Below are 24694 nucleotides of genomic sequence, written 5' to 3'. Positions count from 1 at the left end.
GAATGTCCAATCTTGGAAGGAGTCTGTCTCAAAAAGGTCCATTTTTTCCATCCAGATCTTTGTATTTAAGAGTAAAAACTCCAATTTTATTTCTTTAGACCTTTCAAATCTGGATGTCCCAAATGTTCCCACTTCCAACTTTATCCAGTTCTTGTTGTTCTTGTTGTTCTTGTTGATCTCTCTCCTCCTTTTTTTTTCTCCCCTGCTCTCCTGCACAAATGTTCTAATTCCAAAAGCTTCTAATTCCTCTGCAGAGGCTTTGTTATTCAGGAACAAAACATTACATCAAGTCCCTTCCATTCTTCAATAGATAAATCTATTGTCTCCTTTAGTGTATAGACCTCTGTAGACAAAATAGTGTTCCATTTCTGCAGTTTCCCAGGAGATAAAAAATCCTATTTCAAATTCCATGCCAACAATGCTTGTAGTGTCCCACAGCTCCTCTAGAGGGATTATAGTAACTCAGTTTCCTTCCAGATCACACCCAACAGTCAAAGTAACTTGTTATTCCTTGTTTTAAACAATTTATATCCAATTTGTAACAAATGTAACCGGCAAAGTCCTTGTAACAAAGTTCTCTTTTTATTCTTCCGCTTTGACAGCTCCTTTGACAGCTGTCAAAACCTCTATTTCTCCTCTCCCGGCGCTCTCACGGATCGCTCCCGGGGTTCGGGGGGGGGGGGGTTGCATTTTAATTCACATTCCACTTTTCTCCTCCAGCCCAGTCTTATAATTTTCCATCGCGAAATTAATAACTTTCTCAAAATAAGGTTACACTCGATCTTAGTTGTCAAATCCTTTGCTTTAACTCCTCTACAACAGGGGGGAGGCTGACTTCCTTTTTGCACCTCCCCCGCTCGCTCCGAATTTTTAACAAAATTTTTTTTTCTCCTTTTTAATCCAAGTTCCAATTACTCACGGGTTATTCTTTTAAGGCCAAATTTTCAATGGAAGAAGTCAGCGCTCTCCGTCGAATGGCATGCGGCTTCGCTCGGCAGGGAAAGCGGAGGACTCATAGCACCCCCCCCCCTGTCACCCGCTCCGCAGCCTTTAAAAAGGCTCCTTCGCGGGTCGGGGGGGCGCAAAAGGTGCCCGCCGAGTCACCATGCCCATGGGTTTCAGCGCCCATGGTTTTTGAGGGTCCCCGCGTCGCCGGCGCGGTAGGACCCAGCCCCTGCCGAGCAGGCTCCCTCCGGAGCTCGGAGGGAGTCCGCCATTCGGCGATGGCGCCAACCCGGAAGTCAGAAAAATGGGGATTTTGGGGCCCGTTTCAGACTGACTGCACAGTCAGATTTTAGATTTGGGAAACCCATTCCTTCACAGCAAGACCAAAATTGTTAATGTTTTGAAATTTCAAACCCTCATAACTGAAAAACAGGATGAGATAAAAAAAAATAGATTTAAACTTAGTTTTGATCATTCAACAAGTGTAAAAAATATTAAGAAAATTAGATCACTTGATATGGAATGACCCAGTTGGAGAAGTCTGAGTTGAGTCTGTAGTCCAGGGATTCTAAGCAGAAAAGCTTTGCTTACCGTCAGAATCAGAGCAGATGCGAGCATGGGACTGTTGAATTTGGTGGCCAAGGTCAAAGATAAATCATCTCTAACAGTGCAGTCGCTCATGGTTCGAGCTGGCTCAGTTCCATTGACAGGGGGTTCCTGAAGGGGGCGCATGGGAAAGGGGGAGTTGATAGTTAAGCTCACAGGGAGATGGTCACTCTCGATGAGGTCTCCCACTTAAAAGTTTTCAAGCTGATTTATCAATGCAGAGGAAACTAGGATGTAGTCAATCACACTGCTTCCTCTACCGGAGTGGTCCGCGTCCGGTCTGAGGCTGAAGCGGGGTCCAAGGCAGGGAGTTGGGCATGGTCAGGAACTCTGACAGAAAGCAGGACAGGGTCTTGGCAGGAACAGGTAACCAACGATGTTGCTCCCGCAACCTGGGACTGGGTGGGCTGGCCTTTATCTCCTCTGAGGCATAGGGCGGCCCCGGCCCACAGGTGACTCGCCTCTCCTTGCCTGGAGGCGAGCACGCCTCCTGTGAGAACCTAGTTCCCTCCGCCTCTCTGCCCTGAGCCTCTGCCGCTCAGGAGAGGCTGGAGGGTTACTGGACCCAGAGGCAACCTCACCTTACCCTGACAGGGCTGGGAGAGGAGCACCTACAGGCAATGAGTCCTTGATCACCTCTGGAGCCAGAGCGGATTCAGCTGGTGTCTGCTCCTGAGGATCCGGCACAGGTGAGGGCCCTTCAGGTTCAAGCCCCTGCCCCGGCTCAGCCGGCCCTGGAGGCGGGGACTTCTGTGCAGGCTGGGATTCCTCAGGTTCAGCCTCTGAATCAGATTCTCAAGCCATCACACCATCCCCCCTCCCAGGCCTCCCCCCTCAACCGAGGGTCCGGACGCGGCTTGCTGGGGTACGCCGCATGGAAATCACGGAGGCAGGCAGGTGTGTGGACGTTGGCCGCTGGTTCCCAGGAGTGGTCCTCGGGTATCATGAGTCCAGAATGCGCTCCACCTCGTACTCGGGCTCCCCCTGAACCAAAACTGGCTGCGGTCGGGGACGGTTTGGGTGGAACTCGTCAGGCGGGGCCACCGAACTCAGTAGGGACCTGTGGAATACCAAGTGAACCTTCAGAGTTGAGGGTAACTGGAGACGCAATGCCACAGGCGAGACCTGGTCCACGAAAGGAAACTGGCCGGGGAAGCGGGCGTCCAGCTTCCGCGAAGGCCGAGAGGGGTGGAGGTGGCGAGTGGAGAGCCATACCAGGTCACCAATGTGGAGTTCCGGCCCCACCTGGCGGTGGTGGTTGGCCTGAGCCTTGTATGCCTCCTTGGCCTGGTGCTCCATCAATAGTTGTTGCTGAGACTGGAGCTCCTGAAGCCACTCTTTCACCGCGGGGACTGCAGTTGCCGGCAGCACATCTGGGAACAACAGCAGATGGTAACCGTAACTGCCCTGGAACAGGGTCTGCTGGGTGGACGCGTTCATCGCCTTGTTGTAAGCGAACTCCGCTAACGCTAGGTGGTCGACCCAGTCATCCTGCTGGAAGCTGCAGTAACACCGGAGGTACTGCTCCAGCACCGCGTTCCCCCGTTCTGTCTGGCCATCGGTCTGTGGGTGGTAGGCTGACGATAGACAGGCCTCTGTCCTGAGGGTCTGGTGCAACGCTCGCTAGAAACACCACACGCTCAGGTAGGCCATGCAGGCGGAAGACATGCTGAAGGCATAGTTGAGCGGTTTCCTGAGCTGTGGGAACGGAGGGGCAGGGGGCACAGTGCACCATCTTAGTGAAATTGTCTGCAAAAACCAGGAGGCAGGTACAGCCACGAGACGGGGTTAAGTCCACCACAAAGTCCAGCGAGACCATGTGCCAAGGACGTGGTGGGACTGGCAACAGCTGGAGTAGGCTGGGGGGTCGTCTGGTAGGACCCTTGGCCCGCCAGCCAACGTCACATCCAGCGACGTAGCGAGCCATGTCAGCCTTCAGGCGGGGCCACCAAAACTCCCGGCTTACCAGATGTGTGGTCTGATACCGCCCGAAGTGTCCCTCTGCTGGGGCCTCATGGGTCATCCGGAGAACCTCAGCCTGCAGTGGTCCTGGCGGGATGTACAGGTGACCGTGGTGTAGCATTAGGCCCTGGTGCACGAGCAGCCTCGGATACTGAGGCATGACCCTTCGGCCAGTTCCCGGAGTCGTTCTCGAGCCCAAGTGTCAACCCGTTGCTGTTCCCGCACCCGAGCCCGCAGTGGCTCAGCCTCCTGAGTGGCCAGGAATGCGGCAGGTGGTAAAATCGTGGTTGGTACCGCTTGCAGTACCGTGTCTGCGACATCTTCGGGTTTCCGGAACAGGGCACCCGCCTTCTGGTTTTGGGAGCTAGGGATGTAGTGGATCTGGAACTGGAACCAAGAGAAGAACAGCGCCCACCGGATCTGCCTTTGATTCAACTTGCGGGTAGTTTGGAGGTACTCCAGGTTCCGGTGGTCGGTTCTCACTTCCACCGGGTGTCGTGCCCCCTCAAGATGATGGCGCCAGACCTCATAGGCCACCTTGATGGCCAGTAGTTCATGCTCCCACATGGTATAGTTATGCTCCGCCGGAAGGAGCTGGCGGGAATAGTAGGCGCAGGGTAACAGTGGAGCATCCAGTCCGTGCTGCTGGGACAAGAAGGCACCGAGTGCCATGCTGGAGGCGTTGGTCTCCACCACGAAGGGTCGAGAGGGATCAGGATGCTGCAGAATCGGTACCCTCTGGAAACAGGCTTTCAACCCCTGAAACGCCTCCTCTGCCTCCTTGTCCCAGGAAAATGGCATCTTGGGGCGCAGCAGTCGGGTCAGTGGGGTGGTGTGATGAGCATAGCCTGCAATGAAGGTCTGGTAATAGTTGGCGAACCTCAGGAACCGCTGTAGGTCCTTGCGGTTCCGGGGTGACGCCCACTCCCGAACCTCAGCCACCTTCCCAGGATCCACCTGCACCCCATCTGGAGAGAGTCGGTGACCAAGGAAGTCTACCGACCGCTGATGGAACTCGCACTTGCTGAGCTTAGCATACAGGTGGTGGTCCCGCAAGCGCTGCAGGACAGTCCGGTTGTGGGAGAAAATCAGAATGTCATCTAGGTACACCACCACGAACTTGTCTAGCAAGTCCTGGAACACGTGGTTGATGTACTGTTGGAACACGGCGGGCACGTTGCACAATCCGAAGGGCGTTACCAGGTATTCGAACTGTGAGGAGAACCTGAGCTTACAGGGTTAAACAGCTCAGAGTGTACGCCCTGCCTACAAGTTGGGAGGGGGGAGATTCTGCGTCATTTCCGAGAGTCTCCAGCCTTTGTTCTTTTTCTCTACTTTCGCTTTTGAAGAGAGTGGATGTGTTTTCACGATGCTGTTCGACAATGGATCGTCTGCTGTAAATAAAAACTGCTTTTAGCTGCTGAGATCCTGAGTGGACTTTATTTAAGCACACTGAAGAAAGCACTTGAGTTTGCAGCTTTCTCTGACCGCTGCTTATCTCTGCGTTTGCTCAGAGCCTTTGGAATGTGGCCTTTGAAGTCCGGAGGCTGGCTGGTAGCTGCACAGCCGAAGCGGGCTGGATGCCAAGGCTTATCTGAGCAATAAATATTCTTCAGGTTATGGACGACAGTAACGGCAATTGGGGAAAGCCTGCTTTGAAGTGCTGTGTGCTGTAAAAGGCTGTGAAAGTTGAGAAGCTGCTGTTTTTGCTGCCGGAAGAAAAAATCCTGCTTTGAGGCTTTGCCTGGGAGAAAGCAGGGAAACTGGCTGAAATGCTGTGTGCTGCAAAGAGCCACTGGAGGCCTCTCCTTTGAAGCTGGCTGGTACGCGTGAGTACTTCAAAGCCCCAATGGGAGCACTGGGGGAGGAGATGGCTGAGCTCCAGGACTTTTATGATGTCCCGTTTGAAAAGCTCACAACCCAGTCCTGGGATATCTGGGTTAGGAGAGTAAGGGGGTGGTTTTTGGCCAGAGGGCTCTGGAGTATAGCCCAGAAGGAGCCGGCCCCACCCATGCCAGTTGCTGCTGAAGATGGCGCAGCAGACCTGGAGGCTGCTTTGCTGAAAGATAGAGAGCAGAGAATGCAAAGAGAGCTCTGCATGTTGAGAGCAAGCGTGGACGCTTTGCTGTTGCCCCACCTGGAGGGTGTTGAGTCAGCTCAGGCCGCCTGGCAGGTGCTGAGGAGTCTGTGTGAAAGCTCAGCAGGAGCCCAGGGCCGGGAGGAAGCCGAGAGCAGGGAGGAAGCTGAGAGCCCAGTGGTGGCCATGTTGCTGAAGTTACAGCTGGGAGTAGCTGCTTTGTCTCCAAGGGGCTGTGTGATGTAGAGGCCCGCAACCAGAGTGCTGGGGAGCGTGCAGGCCCAGGCTGTGCACCCAAAGGTGGGGGTGCTGGGAACGCAGAAATGGCTGAAGAGGGAGCTGTGAGAGCTGTTGCTATGCGTCGCCGCTGTTATCGCTGTGGCTCCCCCTCCCATCTGGTGAGAGAATGTCCAGTGGAGGCACAGGAACAGCCGAAGGCCGTCTCCCGTAGCAACTAGATAAAGGGCTCTTCTTCAAAGCGTGGGAAAGGCAAGCCGAAGGCAGCTGGCAGAGACACTGAATATAAACATTTGGCAGCCTCTATGGCTGCAGTCAAGAGTTGTCAACAGGATGCTGTGCTGGCTTTTGTAATAGACAGTGGGGCGTCCCATCACCTAGTGCCATCTAGAGAGTGCCTGGAGAACTGCACCTCTGTAACTTCTGGGAAGACTGTCTGTTTAGCAGATGGGACTCAACACCCACTCACGCAGACTGGCTCACTGTTTTGTTCTTTCTTACAGGATTCAATCCAGGCTTCTGTTGTTCCAGGACTGTCCTGCGCGTTGCTGTCTGTCAGCGCCCTTCTTGCTGAGAACTACAGAGTGTGTTTTGAGAACAATAAGTGTTCTATTTCTAAGAATGGACAGCAACTAGTCAGTGTTGAATGTAAAGACAGGTTGTTTGTGATAGATGCTTCTTTTGCAGGTACAGGTGACACGGAGGTGGCTCAAGCACAGTGTGCCAACGTTCCAGTTCATGATGCGTGTGCTCACTTATGGCACCGACGCATGGCTCACGTGTCCTGGGGGTCAGTGAAGAAGATCCCAGAGTGTACGCAAGGGTGCAAAATGAAATCATGTGCTAAGTTTCTAGATTACAGAGCGTGCAAGTCTGCAAAGGTAAAAAAGTGCACATACCCTAGGTCTGAGAGGGTGACCACTAGGGCTTTTCAGTTAATTCATGCAGATTTGTGTGGTCCGATGTCTGTGACCAGCATGGGCGGAGCCAAATATGCGCTGGTTCTGATTGATGACCATACACGCAACTCCTGGACCTTTACGATCCAACACAAAAATGAAGCTGCGCCGCTAATCAAAGACTGGATTGCGGCTGTGGAACTGCAGTTTTCTACACGGGTGCAAAACTTTCAGAGCGATCGCGGTGGGGAGTTCACCGGGTCTGCACTGCAAAGTTTCTTCCGAAAAAAGGGGATTCAACACAGATTGTCCTCTCCACACAGTCTCCAACAGAATGGGATTGCGGAAAGACGGAACAGGACTCTAGGGGAGATGTCTGCAGCTCTTTTGTTTGATGCCGGGCTCCCACAGCGCTTTTGGGGGGAGGCTTGGCGAACGGCCAACTTTATTCTGAACAGGTCGTTCAATTCAGTGGTAGGTGACACACCGTACTTCTTGCTGCACGGAAAGGAGCCGAAAGTGCACTACTTCCGTGTTTTTGGCTGCGAGGCTTGGGTCCTCATACCAAAGGCCAAATGCAAGAAAGGTGAACCCAAGTCCCAGAAGATGATTTTCTGTGGGTATGAGCCAGGGACCAAGGGGTGGAGGTTTGCTTATCCGTCAGGGAATCAGTCCAGGATTCTGCTCAGCAACAGTGCTGAATTCTGTGAGCAGAGTGGCTGGGCAAGGATACATGGGAACCCTGACATCCTGTCAGAGAGTCTGCTTGACTCTGCCGATGAAGGACAGGAAGAGGTTGAACCTGCTACTGAGGCTCAGAGTTCAGACCCAGTGCAGGCAGAGGGGAGAACTTCTCCCAAGGCTGTGAAGATGGAGCAACGCAGTGCTCCATCTTCCCCCACAGGTTCGGCTGAGAAGTCCAGAAGGCGCAGTAAGTCAGAGGGGGAGCTCTCTGATGCCAAGGATGTTCTGGCTGGCCCCAGTGGGTCAGAGGGGGTTCCTGAAGTAGTGCTGCGCCGTTCAGCTCGGACAACCAAGGGGAAACCTCCTGAAAGGTTTGCCGTCACTAGCGTGTGGGTTGGAATGGCACAGTGTGAACCCGAGAGTTTTGAGGATGTTCAGAAACTGCCTCAGGAAGAAGCCAGGAAATGGCATGAGGCGATGCAGAAGGAAATGAACTCAATGGAGTCTCTAGGTGTGTTCTCCCTCACGAAGTTGCCGGTGGGCGAACAGGCCGTGGGTAGCCGCTGGGTTTACCGTCTTAAGCCCACAGCGACAGGAGAACCGCAGTATAAGGCCAGATTAGTGGCGAGAGGATTCACGCAGCGCAGGGGGTTGCATTATACGGAAGTTTATGCTCCCACCTGTAGGAGTGAATCTCTACGTTTGGTCTTGACCATTGCTGCACAAAGAGGGTTGCTGGTGCATCATTTTGATGTGGACGTTGCTTACTTGAACTCAGACCTCCAGGAGGATCTGTACATGCTTCCTCCTCCAGGGTTTGAGGGCAATGAGCAAGGTACTGTGTGGAAACTTCACAAGTCAATTTACGGTCTGAAGCAATCGGCCAGGAATTGGAACTTGTGCCTGAATGAAGCTTTGGAGAAGCTAGGTTTCAGGAAGAGTCTTGCTGACAGTTGCCTGTTCCTTAGAGGATCAGGAGACTCACAGGAACTGGTGTTATTTTACGTTGATGACATCATCCATATTGGAAAGGCAGACAAACAGGTGCAGAAGTTTGCCAAAGAGCTTGGGAAACGGTTTCAGCTCAAGAACCTGGGTGCAGTAAGGATCTACCTGGGCGTGCAGATAGCGAGAACTGAGGATGGTAGCTTCTTGCTCAGTCAGAAAGGCAAGATTGAGCAGTTGCTTGAGAAGTTCAGAATGTCAGATTGTGCAGGAGTTCGGACACCCATGGAGATGAACTTTGTGAAAGAGAGCCAGCAAGCAGAAAGTGCCGAGTTTGAGAATGCTGAGCTCTTTCAGTCAGCTCTAGGTAGTCTGTTGTATCTGTCCCAATGGAGCAGACCAGACATTGCCTTTGCTACCAACCTGCTAAGTAGGGAAGCGTCAAAGCCCAGTGTGAGTGCTTGGCACGGTATCAAGTGGGTACTGTGCTACCTGCAGCATACCAAAGACGTCTGTCTTAGGGTGCCAGCTGAAGGTGAGGCGAAGCTCACATGCTATGCGGACAGTGACTGGGCGAATTCGCAGGACCGCAAGTCTGTGTCTGGGTTGGTGGTAAAGTTTGGGAAGTCACTAATTGGGTGGAAGTCCCGGAAGCAAAGTCTCATTGCGCTGTCTTCTACTGAGGCTGAATTCAGTGCACTGTCTGATTTGTGCCGGGAACTAGAGTTCTATAGATGCTTGGTGCAAGAGATCTTTGGGGATTGTAGCTTGCCCATCACGGTTTGGGAAGACAATCAACCTTGTTTGAAATTGGCTGAATCTGCGCAATTTAAGGCCAGAACCAAGCATCTGGACATATGTTTCCAAAATGTGTGTCAAAGTGTTCAATCAGGTTTGATTCGGCTGAAGTATTGTGCCAGTCACATTAACTTGGCCGATGGATTTACCAAACCTTTAAGCTTCCAGCGTCATGGGGAGTTTTGTGGTGGTTTGGAGTTGGGGGTAAGTTCTGTACATACTTTCCCCACAGTAGCGCAGGGCGAGAGGGGGTGTGAGGAGAACCTGAGCTTACAGGGTTAAACAGCTCAGAGTGTACGCCTTGCCTACAAGTTGGGAGGAGGGAGATTCTGTGTCATTTCCGAGAGTCTCCAGCCTTTGTTCTTTTTCTCTACTTTCGCTTTTGAGGAGAGTGGACGTGTTTTCACGATGCTGTTCGACAATGGATAGTCTGCTGTAAATAAAAACTGCTTTTAGCTGCTAAGATCCTGAGTGGAATTTATTTAAGCACACTGAAGAAAGCACTTGAGTTTGCAGCTTTCTCTGACTACTGCTTATCTCTGCGTTTGCTCAGAGCCTTTGGAATGTGGCCTTTGAAGTCCGGAGGCCTGGCTGGTAGCTGCACAGCCGAAATGGGCTGGACGCCAAGACTTATCTGAGCAATAAATATTCTTCATGAACTGCCCATACTGGGTCCCGAATGCGGTCTTCCACTCATCCCTGGCTCGGATCCGAATCAAATTGTAGGCCCCCCGGAGGTCTAGCTTGGTGAACACCTGCGCCCCTTGCACCCTCTCCAGCAACTCCAAGATAAGGGGCAAGGGGTACCAGTCTGGGATAGTAATATTGTTCAGGGCCCGGTAATCATGGCAAAGACGAAGCTCCCCACACTACTTCTTAACGAAGAGCACTGGAGCGGTGGTGGGCAAGGTGGAAGGCCGAATGAACCCATGCTCCAGGTTCTTGCGAAGGAAGTCCTGCAAAGCTTCGCGCTCTGGCTCCGTAAGAGAGTATAGGCAACTCACAGGCAGGGGAGCCCCGGGCTCGAGGTCTATGCCGCAGTCGAAAGACCGATGGGGCGGCAGCTGGTCTGCCCCCTGTTCCTCGAACACGTCTTGGTAGTCCTGGTAGACAGCAGGGAGCATTGATGCAGCCTCCCCAGTGGGGGCGGCCGCTAGCATCTCGGACCGAGCATGGGGACACGGGTCTGGGAAGTGCACAGTCCAATTGAACCAGTCGATCTGAACATTGTGAGACTTCAGCCAGTCCATCCCGAGCACCAGGGGAAACCGGGGCATGGTAGCAATGTCCAAAGTTCGCACCTCCCAGTGCTGCTGGTGACATAGAACCAAGGGCTGGGTCTCCTGAGTAACGGTGCCCGAGCGCAGAAGCCGGTCGTCAATTGCCTCCACCTGTACCGGTTCTGGCTTGTCCTGAAGTGGCACCTGATGATGGGCGGCAAAGGCAGAGTCCATATACGAGCGGGTTGCCCCTGAATCCACCAAAGCATGCGTGAGAATCCAGGGCCCGCCAGGGGAGTATAGTCGCACCGGAACCATGAGGTGTCGTAATTCCACTGGTGAGGGCCCCTCTTGAATGGTTTGGGACCCCAGGTAACCAGGGCCTTCGGCTACCGGGGTTGGCGGTTTCCCTGCGGCTGGCATCTTCTCGGGACAGGATCTGGTGTAATGTCCACTCCCACCGCAGTAGAGACACAGGTTCCCCTCCGCATCTTCTCTGAGGGGGAGAGGCGAGGCGACGCTGCCCCGAGCTGCGTTGGCTGGTCCGGCAACTCGGCTGTAGCCGTGCACCTGCTGGGAAGGACTGGAGCCAGAAGCCGGGAGTGCTGGCAGTCCCAGGCCTGGTGACGGTCCTCCAACTGATCGTCTATCTGCAGGCTCCATTGAATGAGGGCGTCCAGCGTGGTGGGGCAATCCATCATGGCCAGCTGGTCCAGTATCTCGTCCAAAAGCACCTCGAGATACTGGTCCCGAAGTGCAGAGTTATTCCAGGACAAGTCCCGCCCAGGAGGACTCTCCTGTGTGAGTGTCTGAGGACCCTGCTCTTGCCGCTTACCACCTGGCCCAGGACAGGGCCTGACAGGCCTCGCAGGGACGGTTGCTGTCACTGCTGCTGTGGCCCAGGGGGATCCGAAGGGGCGCAGAGTTCTTTTTAAAATGTTTTAAAATTTTCCTTTTCCTTTTTATTTATTTATTTATATATATTGTATAAGCGGGGATGGGGGTGGGATGGATGTTTAGTTGGGAATTTGTTTGATTTTGATGGATTTGTAATTTTTACAGTTTTTTATTTGTATTGTTTTCTGTTCTCTGGGGTTTTTTTGTTTTGTTTTGCTTTTATTGTTTTAAGGTCTTACTTTGTTCTTAAGGGGAGGGGTCAGGGCTGCCGGGGAGTGGGTCCCAGCCAACAAAATGGCTGGGGCATGTTCCACAGAGGGGGATGTGCTGGGACAACCGATCTCAGTGATCATGGGTAGGAGGAGGAGTTACGCTAAGACCAGACCATGTCATTACAGAGGAAGCAGGTTTAGTCGTTGTCTGAGGACTATCCCTGCCTCCAGGTCTGGTCCTGACCGGACGGATACTAGAATCAGCAAGGGATACCCACATGACCTGAAGGTGCTGCTGTGCAATGCCAGGTCAATGATTCATAAGACCACTGCCATCCATGATTTGATCATGGATGGAGGATTTGACCTGGCATGTGTAACAGAGACTTGGTTGGATGAAGCAGATGGGCCTGTCCTTGCCGCTGCTTGTCCACCAGGTTTCTCTTACACACAGCAACCCAGGCCTTGTGGGCGGGGACGGGGGGTTGCAGTGATTTTTAGGAAGTCATTAGTTTGCACCAGGCGTCCTATTGGGAAGACCCAGTTCTCTGAGTGCATGTTCTGGAAGTTGGGCAATAGGGGCAGTACAGGATTCCTTTTGGTGTACCGACCTCCCCGCTGCATCAAGGATTCCCTGCCCGAGCTGCTTCAGGTCATGGCGGATGTTCTCCTGGAGACACCTAGTTTGGTTGTCCTAGGGGATTTTAACATCCATGCTGACACGACCTTACAAGGGGCTGCTCGGGATTTCGTGGAAAGCATGGCCTCCATGGGGCTGTCCCTGAATAAGTTTGGCCCAACTCATAGCCGCGGACATGCCTTGGACCTGGTGTTTACCTCTACGGATGTTGGTGATCTGACACTAACTAAAAGTGAAACAAAAGAAGTGCCATGGTCAGATAACTTCCTGGTGCAACTGGACTTCTCCGCGACCCTTCCCCTCTGCAGGGAGGTGGGACCGATTCGGATGGTCCGGCCCGCCACTTAATGGATCCAAATGGTTTCCAGAGAGTGGTAGGGGATGCTTTATCCCATGTTGATGGCCTTTCAGCTGATTCCCTGGTGGCCCGCTGCAATGTGGAGTTAACCAGGGCTATTGACTGTTTGGCTCCGAAGCGCCCTCTCTGATTGCATGGAGCCCGGACAGCCCCGTGGTTTTCCACGGATCTGAGGGCAATGAAACAATCGTTGAGATGGCTAGAGCGCCAGTGGCGGACGACCCATTCTGAAGCTGACCGGACCCAGGTTAGAGCTCAATGTTGAGCCTACCAAGTGGCGGTAGCGACGGAGAAGAAGACTTTCTTCACCGCCTCTATTGCATCTGCAGAAAACAGCAGCAGGAGACTTTTTCAGGTGGTCCACAATTTAGCGGAACCACCTGCTACATCGGGGCCCAGTACGGGCCACATGATCTCCTGCAATGATTTTGCAAAGTTTTTTGCAGATAAAGTCGCTCAGATTCGGGAAGAGGTAGACGCCACCGCGGGAGCAGGGCCGGGGCGGGAGAGTGCTAGAGTCCTGTCTAGTCAAATTGCGTGGGATCAGTTCCAATCTGTTACCTCCGAGGATGTGGACAGGCTGCTTGGACGAGTGAAACCAACCACCTTTCTCCTTGATGCTTGCCCATCCTGGCTTATAAAAGCTAGCCAGGAAGGGCTGGGCGATGGGCTTCGTGGGGTGGTGAATGCTTCCCTCCGTGAGGGAGCCTTCCCGGACCCGCTGAAAGAGGCGGTTATTAAACCGCTTCTTAAAAAACTATCTTTAGATGCGGCCACGATGGCCAACTATCGCCCAGTCTCAAATCTTCCATTCTTGGGCAAGGTGATTGAGTGAGTGGAAGAAGTGGACCATTTGGATCCCTTCCAGTCAAGATTCAGGCCTCATCACGGGACTGAAACTGCCTTGGTCGCACTGGTTGATGATCTCCGGCAGGCTAGGGACAAAGGTGAGAGCTGTTTCATAGTTCTGCTGGATCTCTGAGCGGCGTTTGATACCATCGACCATAACATCCTTCTGGACCGTCTTGAGGGGCTGGGAGCGGGGGGCACTGTCATACAGTGGTTCCGCTCCTTCCTTCTGGGCCGTGTTCTGAAAGCGGTGGTGGGGGATGAGTGTTCAGACCCCTGGGCTCTCACTTGTGGGGTGCCTCAGGGTTCTGTCCTCTCCCCCATGCTTTTCAACATCTACATGCAGCCGCTGGGAGAGATCATCAGAAGGTTTGGGCTGGGTGTTCATCAGTATGCGGATGATACCCAGCTCTACCTCTCTTTCAAATCAGAACCAGTGAAGGCGGTGACGGTCCTGTGTGAGTGTCTGGAGGCGGTTGGAGGATGGATGGCGGCTAACAGATTGAGATTGAATCCTGACAAGACAGAAGTACTGTTTCTGGGGGACAGGAGGCGGGCAGGTGTGGAGGATTCCCTGGTCCTGAATGGGGTAACTGTGCCCCTGAAGGACCAGGTGCGCAGCCTGCCAGATATATCTTGAAATCATTCTTTGCCACTCCTTGAACACGCTTGTTCCCCTGATTATAGGGATCGTTTGAAACAGAAATAGCATCTTTGGAAGCACACACATTTTAATCGTTGATATTCTGCCCCAAAAAGACAGTTTCATTCTACTCCAAGTTTCTAAGTCTTTCTTGATGCCGTTCCACACCGGTATATAGTTGTTCTGATATAAGTCGATATTTTTGGGGGTCAGCCAAATTCCTAGATATTTTATCTTTTTAGCCACTTCAATCCCTGATTCTCTTTGCATTTCTTCTACCAGACTTTGATCTGTGTTCTTAACCATTATTTTGGTTTTCCTCTTGTTTAGCGTAAATCCAGCCACTCTACCGAATTGGTCAATTTCATTTAACACCTCATTTAAGCTATTTTTGGGGTCTTCAATCGTTATTACTAGGTCGTCGGCAAAGGCTTTAACTTTATATTCATTTTGACCGATTGTTACTCCTTTTATTATTTCATTATTCCTTATTGAGCACAAAAGGACTTCCAGGACTGTTATAAATAACAGTGGCGATAGAGGACACCCCTGTCTGGTACCTTTTCATATCTTGACTTCTTCTGTGAGAATATTATTTACAATCAGTTTGGCTCTTTGTTCTGAGTAAATTGCCCTTATTCCATTATAAAAGTCATTTCCGACTTCCATCATTTCCAAATTTTTTAGCATAAATTCCCACGATATATTATCAAAAGCCTTCTCTGCATCCACAAACATTAGTATAGCTTGTTTCTCATTCCTGGCAGACAGATATTCCAAAATATTTTTTATATTTCTAACATTATCTGTCTGCCTGGAAGAAAACCTGCCTGATCTGCATGTATAACTTCCTGCAGAATCTTTTTTAATCTTTTTGCTAATATTTCAGCAAATATCTTGTAGTCTGTGTTCAGCAGAGAAATTGGCCTATAATTCTTCACTTGTGTCAAGTCGGAGTCATGCTTGGGAATGAGTGTGATAAAGACATCTTTCCATGTTTCGGGAATATCTTGTTGTTTCAATATACTATTCATAACTTCCTTCATTGGTGCCGTCAAGGTGTGCCTCAATTCTTTATAATAACTTGATGTAAAACCATCCGATCCTGGTGCCTTTCCTTTTTTCAATTCTTTTATGATCTCAATTATTTCCTCATTTTCGATTGGAGCATTCAGTCTGTCTTTCTTTTCTGTCGGGATCTTTTGCACCTTTTTTTCTCTTAAAAATCTTTCAATTTTCTTCATGTTATTCTTTTCTCTGTTATTGTATAAATGATTGTAAAAGTCCAAGAATCCTTTCCTGATGCCCTTTGGATTTTCTACTTCTTCTCCATCCACCATAATTTTGTTAATTGTATTTTGTTCCTTCCTTTTCTTAATTTGCCATGCGAGCCATCTGCCTGATTTATTGGCGAACTCAAAATTTCTTTGTCTTAACCTTTTAATATTCCATTCCACCTCTTTGTTTATGATCATTGCAAATTGTGTCTGCAGGGCTTTGATATTCTGTTTTATTTTCAAATTATTCGGTTTCTTAATTAGTTTTTGTTCATTGTCCATTATTTGTCTTAAGATCTCCTTCCTTCTTTTCTCTCTGTTCTTGTTTTTAATCGCATTCTGTTGGATGAAGAACCCTCGCATTACTGCTTTGCTTGCATCCCAGACTATACTCATTTTTGTGCCTTTATTCATATTGTCCATGAAATATTCCATCAGCTTCTTCCTTGCCTCTTGAATGACTTTTTGGTCGTCCAGGAGATAATCATTGAGTCTCCATCTGAAAGATCTTTCTTCATATCCTTTAATCTCCATTTTTATTGGATTATGGTCTGAGATTGTTCTTGGTTGAATTTCGATTTGTCGGATTCTTGGAGTTAATTCATTAGAGACCCAAATTTGATCAATTCTTGACATTGACTGATTTGGTTCTGAATAAAACGTGAACTGTTTCTCCAATGGGTGTCTAAGTCTCCAAATATCGATTAGGTTGCAGTTTTTTGTCATAGAAAAGAAAGTCTTAGGTAATTTCCCTTCCCTGCTTGCCTCTTTTTCTCTTAATCTGTCCATTTCCAATGAAACTACACCATTCATATCACCCATCAGTATCATTTTCTGATCCATATAATCGAACAGCTTTTCTTCCAAATTTTTGTAAAAATCAGTCTTATTTCCATTAGGTGCATAGATCCCGACAATTATTAATTTTTCGCCTTGCCATTTGACCTGTATTGCAATTATTCTTCCGTCTTCATCTTTGAAAATTTGTTGAGCCTCAATATTTTTCTTTACATATAATACGACCCCTCTCTTTTTCCCTTTGTCAGAAGATATAAATTACTTTCCCAATCTGTTATTGATCAAAATTTTTCTGTGTTTCCTTGCCACATGTGTTTCTTGAAGGCAGATGATGTCCAGATTTTTCTTTTTAAAATATTGTTCAATTTTATTTCGTTTTTTCCTATCGTTCATTCCATTAATGTTCCAATTCCAAAGTTTCAGCGCCATCTTTTCTTCCTGATTAAAATTTATTTATTTAATTATAATCTAGCTTCTTCTTGTTCCTCTCCTTCTTCTTCTTCCTCCGTCTCTTCATTTTTTTCTCCCTTTTCTTCCGGAAACTTCCTCCCCAATGGACCAGCTCCTCCTATCGCTCCTCCTTCTTCCTCTTCTTCTTCCATCAGTTCCTTGTAGCGCCTCTGGAATTTACTTATATCCTCCGGGCTAACAAGTCTGTGTTTCTTGCTCTTGTATACAAAGGAAATCCCCTGAGGGAATTCCCATTTAAATTCAATCTTATTCTTCTTGAGAATTTGGACCAGTGGCTTATATGGGTCTCTTCGTTTCAACAGTCTGACAGGAATGTCTTTAAAAATAATTATATAATTCCCTTCAATATTTAATCTTGTTTCTCTATTTTTTTGAAGAATTAAGTTTCTCATATCTTTGTCTTTAAAAGTAATCAGACAGTCTCCAGGCATTTTCCTTGTTTTGGTTGTTCTCACTCTCATTCTGAAGGCATTCTGGACTGATCTTTCAACTTCTTCCTTTTGTAGTTCCAGCCATTGTGCAATTCCTGTTATCAGTTTCTCTCTGATGTTCTCACCTTGTGTTTCCGGGACCGCTCTCAGCCTCAAATTCACTTCCCGCTGCCTCAGTTCATTCATGGCAATTGCATCCCATATCTCCTCCTGTGTCTTATTAACTTCCGATAATCCTGCTTTTATTTTCTCTTCTTCCCGCTTCATTTCCTTCATTTCCACTCTTGTCTTCTTCATCCCTTCTTCCAAAGATTGTGTTCTCTTGGAGACTTATTTAATTTGGCCTTTCAATTCTTTTACAGTTTCATCAATTTTTTGGTCCATTTTCCCGATTCTCGTGTCTACCTGTTCTATTCTTGTATCCACATGCTCCAACTTGTCCTCCATATTTTTTTCACTCTGTCTAATTTCCGCAAACATTTTCAAAATTTCTGCCTTAAAATCTGCTTCTGGTTTTGACCCTCTTCTATCTCCTGGTGTTCCTCCCTCCCCTCCCTTCTTAGGTATATGAGACATTCTTACAATATATGCTTCAAAACATAAAGGTAGTCACAGATCAGATACCACTTAAATCTTATATGCGCTCAACCCCAGTGCACATATATCATTTAAAGTCAGATTCTCTAGTTCATATAGTTCATATAGTTCATATAATATCCGACTTAAAGTTGTCAGTTTTAATACTTTTTCAAATTTGTGGGATTTACAGCCCACTCCGATAAGTTCAGGAAAGAATAATTAGTTAATTAGCTCCACAAGTCCTTCAAAATATATTCTTCTTGCCACCAATTAGGCTAATCCATTTAAAAATCGTAATAATCCTTTGTTAATCAATATTTATTTCAGTTAAATTCCACTTGTATCCACCAAAAGTAAAAGAAAATAAAAGTTCTCTCTTTTCTTCTGCCACCAATTTGGCTAATCCTTATAAAACCTTGTGGACTGGTTACAAATCCAAATGAGGGGAAAGCAAAAGGAGCACGCGAAACAAGTAAAAAACAGATCGTAGTAAAAAAAAACAAGTTGTAGTTATCCTTCTGACCACTAGGGACCCAAAATCTCCAAAAGTTAAAGGAACAAAATATAATGACAAAGAAATGTTTCCAAATGATAGATTAATAACCCAATTCTCCAGTGACTGATAGTTGATGAATGTTGGATATTAAATAGTTTGTCTAATGGGCAAAAGAGGGAATCCCTTTTAAAAAGCAGAAGGCAAACCAAAGATCAAACGTCAGTGAACAATGGAGTCGAGGACTCTTCTCTTGTTGCGCAGTTGTTGTTTTTTTATAAAGGTAAAGTCTCAGTCAATCTCTCCGCTTTCCCTTCCACAAGTCCAAAGAGGACCTAAAATGTAGCAGATCTAAACCTTCTGTCCCCCCTTTTAGCTTGCATTCTTCTTTTGCAATTCAGTATCATTTGCAATTCAGTATCTTCAAAGAAAGGTAGTTTGTAACAAGTCTAAAAGGGAGAAAGAAACAATAGCCGCGAGCAGCAAACTCACTTTCACTTTTGACAGCTCTGCTTTTTGAAATGCGTAGAAGCTGATTGCGGATAATAGCTGGTCTCGTAGTTCCTTACTTTTCATCCGGTGCCTTCCCTTTACTTCAGGTTGATCTTTTGCAAATATTTTAGGTCCGAATTCCTTGTAATCGAGAGTTAAGTGCTCCCCCTGCAAGCTCGGGGTTTCGTTTTCCGGAGTTAGCTATGGCTTCCCTTCAGCCCGCTCCCCCCCCCCCCCCGCCGCCGCTCTCTTCGCTCCTTTTTGGAGTTACCTGGCGGCCGGGTGGTCTGCGTTTCGGCTCTCCGCGGGAACCTGAGTGTCTGAACACCCTCCAGACACTACTTCGGGGGGTCACTGCGCCCTGTGACACCCCTAATTCCTCCGAAAAACCCGGGATTCTCCACGAGGAAGAAATCCCCGCTTGCAATGGAGTCACTCTCAACCGGAAGCTCTGGGGCTTTGCTGATTTTAAGTTTAGAGATTAAATTCAAGATTTCATCGGGGTCAGTAGGAGACCAGATGGGGAGATGATCAAATACATCATCAAGAGCATTGGTATTGGGTTCTGGTGACGCAAAATATTTCCTTAAAAAGGATTCCCAGACCGGGGCAGGAATTATTGTTAAGGGGTATCTCCTTGATCTTCTATTAACCAATTGCCAAAATTGCCGTGAGCTACATGAACTAGAGGCGACTATAAGCGCCTGCCAGCGATTTTGTTGCCACTCTTGCTTAGCCATTCTCTGGGCTTGCTTATATGCTGTTTTTGCTTGTTGGTAATTCCTAGGTAATACTAAAGCACCAGAAGATTTATATTCATTGTAAATGGCACAGAGATGTCGTCTAGCTTGTTTGCATTTTAAGTTAAACCAGGGGGCACCGGTCTTAAAATGGGCCCGATTTACTTGGATGGCTGGTACTGTAAAAAAGGACATAAGATCTTCTGTAAGCAGAGAGAATGAATTAATAATTTGTTCATGCCCATACAGATCTAAATCTAAAACAACATGAGTTTGAATTCTCTCTTGTTGGAAAAATTCCATATATTTTTGGGCTTGAGTTACTGACCATTTTATTCCTCTCACTTGTTCTGCAGTATTTATTCCCATATATATGGGGTGTCTAGACTTGACAGACTGCCAGTCTAGGGAAAGCTTGGCACTAGAACAGAGCCAAGATGGCGCCGAGGCAAGTCACGCTCCCCGGCGCTCCCCGGCACTCACTTTTATTCTTTTAAAACCTTACCTTAATTGCCCTCCAGATGCCAATTTTTAACAAACAGAAAACATTTTAAAGACTCTGAGTACTTTTACAATTCCTGCTGGCTCTGCGAGCTTCAGCCTGTCTTCAGCTTGTCTCAGCCTGCTTCCTCCCTCCTTATCAGCTGCCTGGTCAAGGTTGCCAGGGAGGAGAGAACGCTGCCGCCTGTACTGAGAGCAGAGAGAAAAGAGGTCTAAAGATAGAACTGTGAACTGCTTACCCGACCGACGGTATCTGGAGAAGGAGGGAAGTTTCTAATCTACACAATAACTTTACAAAAGTGCATCGGATAGGACCCTCTGGAGGTCTGGTAACCGGCTTCAGCACGACTTCGTTCTGGGCCCGGCCTCAAGTGGTAGGCCTTGAAAGACTGCTTAGAAGGAATCAGTGAACCAGCCCACAGAAAGTCTCCCTTCTGGGGCTCTTGGCTCTTCAACGAACTGTGGAGAAATCCCTGGAGCTAAACACTCAGCTGTATAGCTAAATCATTGACTGTGGTAAGAAGTCCCCTTCTTCTCTCCTGTATTATTTACATTATTTAGCTCATATATACTGTGGCTATGGGCAAGAGGAAACGCCTCAGAGAAGCAGAGGAATTACTACTTCTCCCTAGCCCTAAGCTACAAGCTAAAGAAAGAAGAGACCAAGCAGCAGCTATTACATACAATAGATTCCTTCCACTAAGTGACTTGGATGTAGCTAATAACATTCCCAAGTCCCAAAATACCACCCTACACACTTGTAATCTAATGAGCACTCCCATCAAGGGTGGGCCCGAGCTGGATGGGGAAAAGTTCCGAGACAAAGAAAACCAGCTGGGAAATGAGTCCTCCCATTTACAACTAGTCATTACGACACTGGACTGTATTTTTAAAAAGATAGACTCTCTGACGGGCTCAATTTCCAAGCTAACGGAAAAAGTTATGGATATGGATGCCAAAATTGCCCCCATAAATAACTACCAGAGGGGACCTCCAGTGATAGCCCCGCCAAACTTCGGGGCAAAGGGGATGAGAAAATACAAACTAAACGATCTCATGTCTAAGCAAAATCTAACACTGCAACCTAAGAAGGTGTGCCTAACGATAAGGTCTGAGATATGTGATTGGTCAAGCTTGGAAGGAGCTAAAACTGCCCTAAGCAAAATCCTGAGAATAAGCATAGCTCATATCGATCTTTATGCTATACTTCCGCTAACTCAATCAAATGGCCCTTACAAAGTTATTTTAGCCTTCCGTTCGCTGAGACTACCCTTATTAATAATAAGACAAAAATGGGAATTTATAAAAACAAAAACATACCCACAAGGGTTTTTGCGGACAGTATAGTAAAACCACTACTTGTGGAAAAAGAGAAAGAGATATTAGATCCAGAAACAAGCTCTACAAAATCACTAGACAAAGAGATGTTGCTTTCCCCACTGAGAACGGAGGAGATTGCCTGCAGTCCACAACCAGGAACGAATTTGGGCGGCTCCAGAATATCCAACAATGAAAGCGCACTTATGAATTCATTTGACGAATTACAATCACAAGAAAAGGAAAAAATAATAAATAAATTAGATAAATTAAGAGAGAAGATGTCTCAGGCCAAAAGCAAAATAGGAAACAAAGGAATTCAAACCAACAGGGCTATTGGAGGCTCAGTGGACCTTCTCAAATTCAGCCCACAGCCCCAAAATAGGTCCATAAAAGCCAAGACAACGATACAGACAATTGTCTCGCCACCCCTATTAGCTAATCTGGATCCAGCTCTTTCTGCATCTGCTGAAATGGTTATACCTACTAAAGAACAGCCAAATATAAACAAAATTTCGACACATTCCTCAATGCCTGACCTGGAGTCATCATTATCGAACGGAGAATCTCTAGCTGATGATTTGGAAGTCCAATCTGCTATCGATACGGACTGGACAGAAGACCCCTTGGGCCATATAAATAAGATGATATACCCACGGAAGGAAAATCTAATAATAGTTAAAACTTGTACCGACTTAATCTCTGCTCCCCTAGATGATAAGCTCTCTGATAAAACAAGGGATTTCAGAGAGGAGACTAGACCAAACCAGGACACTACCCCTATAGGACCGGGCGAGCAGAGCATAATTACAAATAGCTCAAGAGGCACACCTGCGCCAAAAGGAGAGAAGTCATTTACTATTAGCCAAAGGAAAATTACTGACTTCTTTAAACTTGACAATCCACCAAGAGCAGCGTTCCCCCCTTCTCCATTGTGACTACCCAAACCTCAGCCAAACTCTCCCCCGTTCTCCCTTTTAAGCTGGAACATAGCAGGTTGGAAGGGGAAAAAATTCGACCCGGACTTTGTAAAACTAAGAAATTCACACCAAGTAATTCTCCTGCAGGAAACATGGGAAGAGGGGAGAGTAAATATTAATGGTTTTGATGCTATATCATTACCGGCATGCCCATCTACTAAAGGAGGCCGGCCTAGTGGAGGATTAGTCATAGCAATTTCCTTGAAAATACGGGCAAAACTCACGCTTGTAAATGCTTCCACCCTTGCAATTACAGCCCTGATTACGGGGAAAAACTTCGAACTTGCTATAACAAATGTTTATCTTCCTCCTGGAGGCAACATTGCAGACTTATACAATAAATGGGGAATCCTGGAGGAACATCTTATTCTTTGTCACTCCAAACACCCCAATATACCCAATGTTATAGCAGGGGATTTCAATGCTCGCATTGCAACAAACTGGGAGTCCTTAATCAAAGCCAAATGGTGGATAACCCCTGAATTCATTAATGACCTCTCCCTCCATAATCAAAGACTCTCCAAAGACAAAAGGGTAAATGAAGCAGGAACCCTTCTTTACCAATTGGTACTACGTCTAAACGTAGTGATTCTAAACGGGAACTGCCTGCCTGACATACCGGTTGAGTTCACACACATAAGCTCCTCTGCAAACAGTGTCCTGGATTATATGCTGGTATCTCATGATATATTCCCCAAATTTTCCCATTTTAAAGTTGAAAATATTCAACTGAGCGACCACCTACCGTTGGTCGCCACAATGACTATAGACTGGACCCCAGATGGAGACAGACATCCAACACATTTGATTACGAACTCAGTACTGCAAGTCAAAAGTGTAAAATGGTCCGAACTACAGGCTCAAAAATTCTCAGCATATTTACAACAAGGACTAAAACAAGCATATTCAGGCTTAATTGAGGATTATCATGATTATGACCAAACCCTAAGACTATTCTCGAATCTGTCGGAAGATCTAACGTCTTTTTTCTCTGTCCCGACGCATAAAATAAATCGAACACAAAGGAAGACAGGTGCATTGTGGTTCAACAGTGCTTGTAAACAGGCTAGACAACTTCTTGGTAACATCTACAAAGAGTATAAAGCCTCTGGGGCAACGGTCTTGCCCAAAGAATATTTCCAAGCAAAATCGGCCTACAAGCAAATTCAAAAGGGTGCCAGACTGGAATGGCAAGTGAATCAATGGCGGGCAATTATAGAAGCCTCATCATCATGGAACACCAGACAATTTTGGCTCCTGGTAAATAAAAGAACTAAAAGATACCCTTTAACTATTATTCCCGCCCCGGTTTGGGAATCTTATTTAAAAAATTACTTTGCCACAACTGACTGTATCGTTAACACAAGAGACGAATTTCAAGATCAGCTTCCCCTCTGGCCCCCTACCGATCCGGAAGACATCCATGACTTGATCGTCAAACTCAAAACAGGGAAAGCACCTGGGCCAGACCTGATCCCGGCAGAAGCTATAAAATACCACGCGGACTGGTGGGCCAAGGTCCTGGCGAACATCTTCGATGCAGTTAACCCGGAGGGTGATCTCACCAATTCAATTCCCATTAACAGAGGTGTCCGACAGGGTTGTATATTGGCTCCACTCCTGTTCAATTTGTTCATAAGTGACATGAGGACTCCCCTAATAGAGGCCCAAGAAAGGATTCATGCACCCCGCCTAGCACTTTATTGCTGCCCCTTGTTACTATATGCGGATGACGCAGTCATTCTTTCTTTTTCTAGAGTAGGTCTCAGGAGGGCCCTAAAATTTTTTGGAGCATACTGTAACGCAAATTCCCTTACAATTAATTATGGAAAATCTAAGATCCTGATTTTCTCAAAGAGCCGGAAACTCCATAATTGGAGAGTTGATGGGAGAGTCATCGAACAAGTCTATAGATTCCAATATTTGGGAGTTTGGTTACAACATAACCTCAGATGGAAGGCCCATGTAGCCTATGTTACAAATAGAGCCAAAGCTATCTCCTTGGTGATCTTGCGATTCTTCTTCATCGATGGGGCCCTTCATATCCCATCGGCGTTGAAAGTCTTCAAGGCCAAGGTGATCCCGACAATTGCTTATGCCATCTCAATTTGGGGGACTTTTGCCAACCTATCTCACCTGGAGGTAATTCAAAATCAGTTTTTAAGAGGGATATTGAAACTGCCCAGCTGTGTAAGTAATACAGTGTTACGCATGGAACTTAATATTGTATCCCTGGAAAATGCTCTGTGGAAGCACATACTTTGTCACTGGTTATCTCTATGGCACAATCTCCCAAACTTGTACTTGATACAATGTATGTGGAGAGATGATTTCCAGAGCCCATGGGTAAAAAATTTACAGCTGAAAATAACGGCAATGGGAATCTCCCCATCCAAATTACTAGAGCAGGACATAGTCCCAGCTAAAAGAACAGTAACCTGTAAGCTAGAGGAGATGGACTTGCAGCAGAAAATGATCTTGGGCAATGGTACCTGCTCACCTCTAAATCTTGGTTTATTACCCCTCTTAAGGCTCCCAAACTATTTGAATTCCTTAACTTCCTCAGCTCATAGATATGCCTTTGTAAAGGCAAGATTCAACACCTTCCCATCGAACGTGCTGAGAAATAGATTCTCCAATGGA

General features: G+C 47.5%; 1 long non-coding RNA gene across 1 annotated transcript; it reads left to right on the top strand.

Annotated features, from left to right (window-relative positions):
• The first annotated feature begins 4721 nt into the window (after positions 1-4721).
• LOC310836029 lies at positions 4722-9616 on the top strand. Its single transcript, XR_014559847.1, has 2 exons — positions 4722-4785; positions 9466-9616. It is a non-coding gene; the product is annotated as an uncharacterized lncRNA (long non-coding RNA).
• The last annotated feature ends 15078 nt before the right edge of the window (positions 9617-24694 follow it).

This window comes from Podarcis gaigeae (assembly GCF_964106915.1).
Source record: "Podarcis gaigeae genome assembly, chromosome: W".
NCBI lineage: Eukaryota > Metazoa > Chordata > Lepidosauria > Squamata > Lacertidae > Podarcis > Podarcis gaigeae.
Note: the sequence above shows the minus strand (reverse complement) of the source record. Positions and strands in the feature narration are given on the sequence as shown.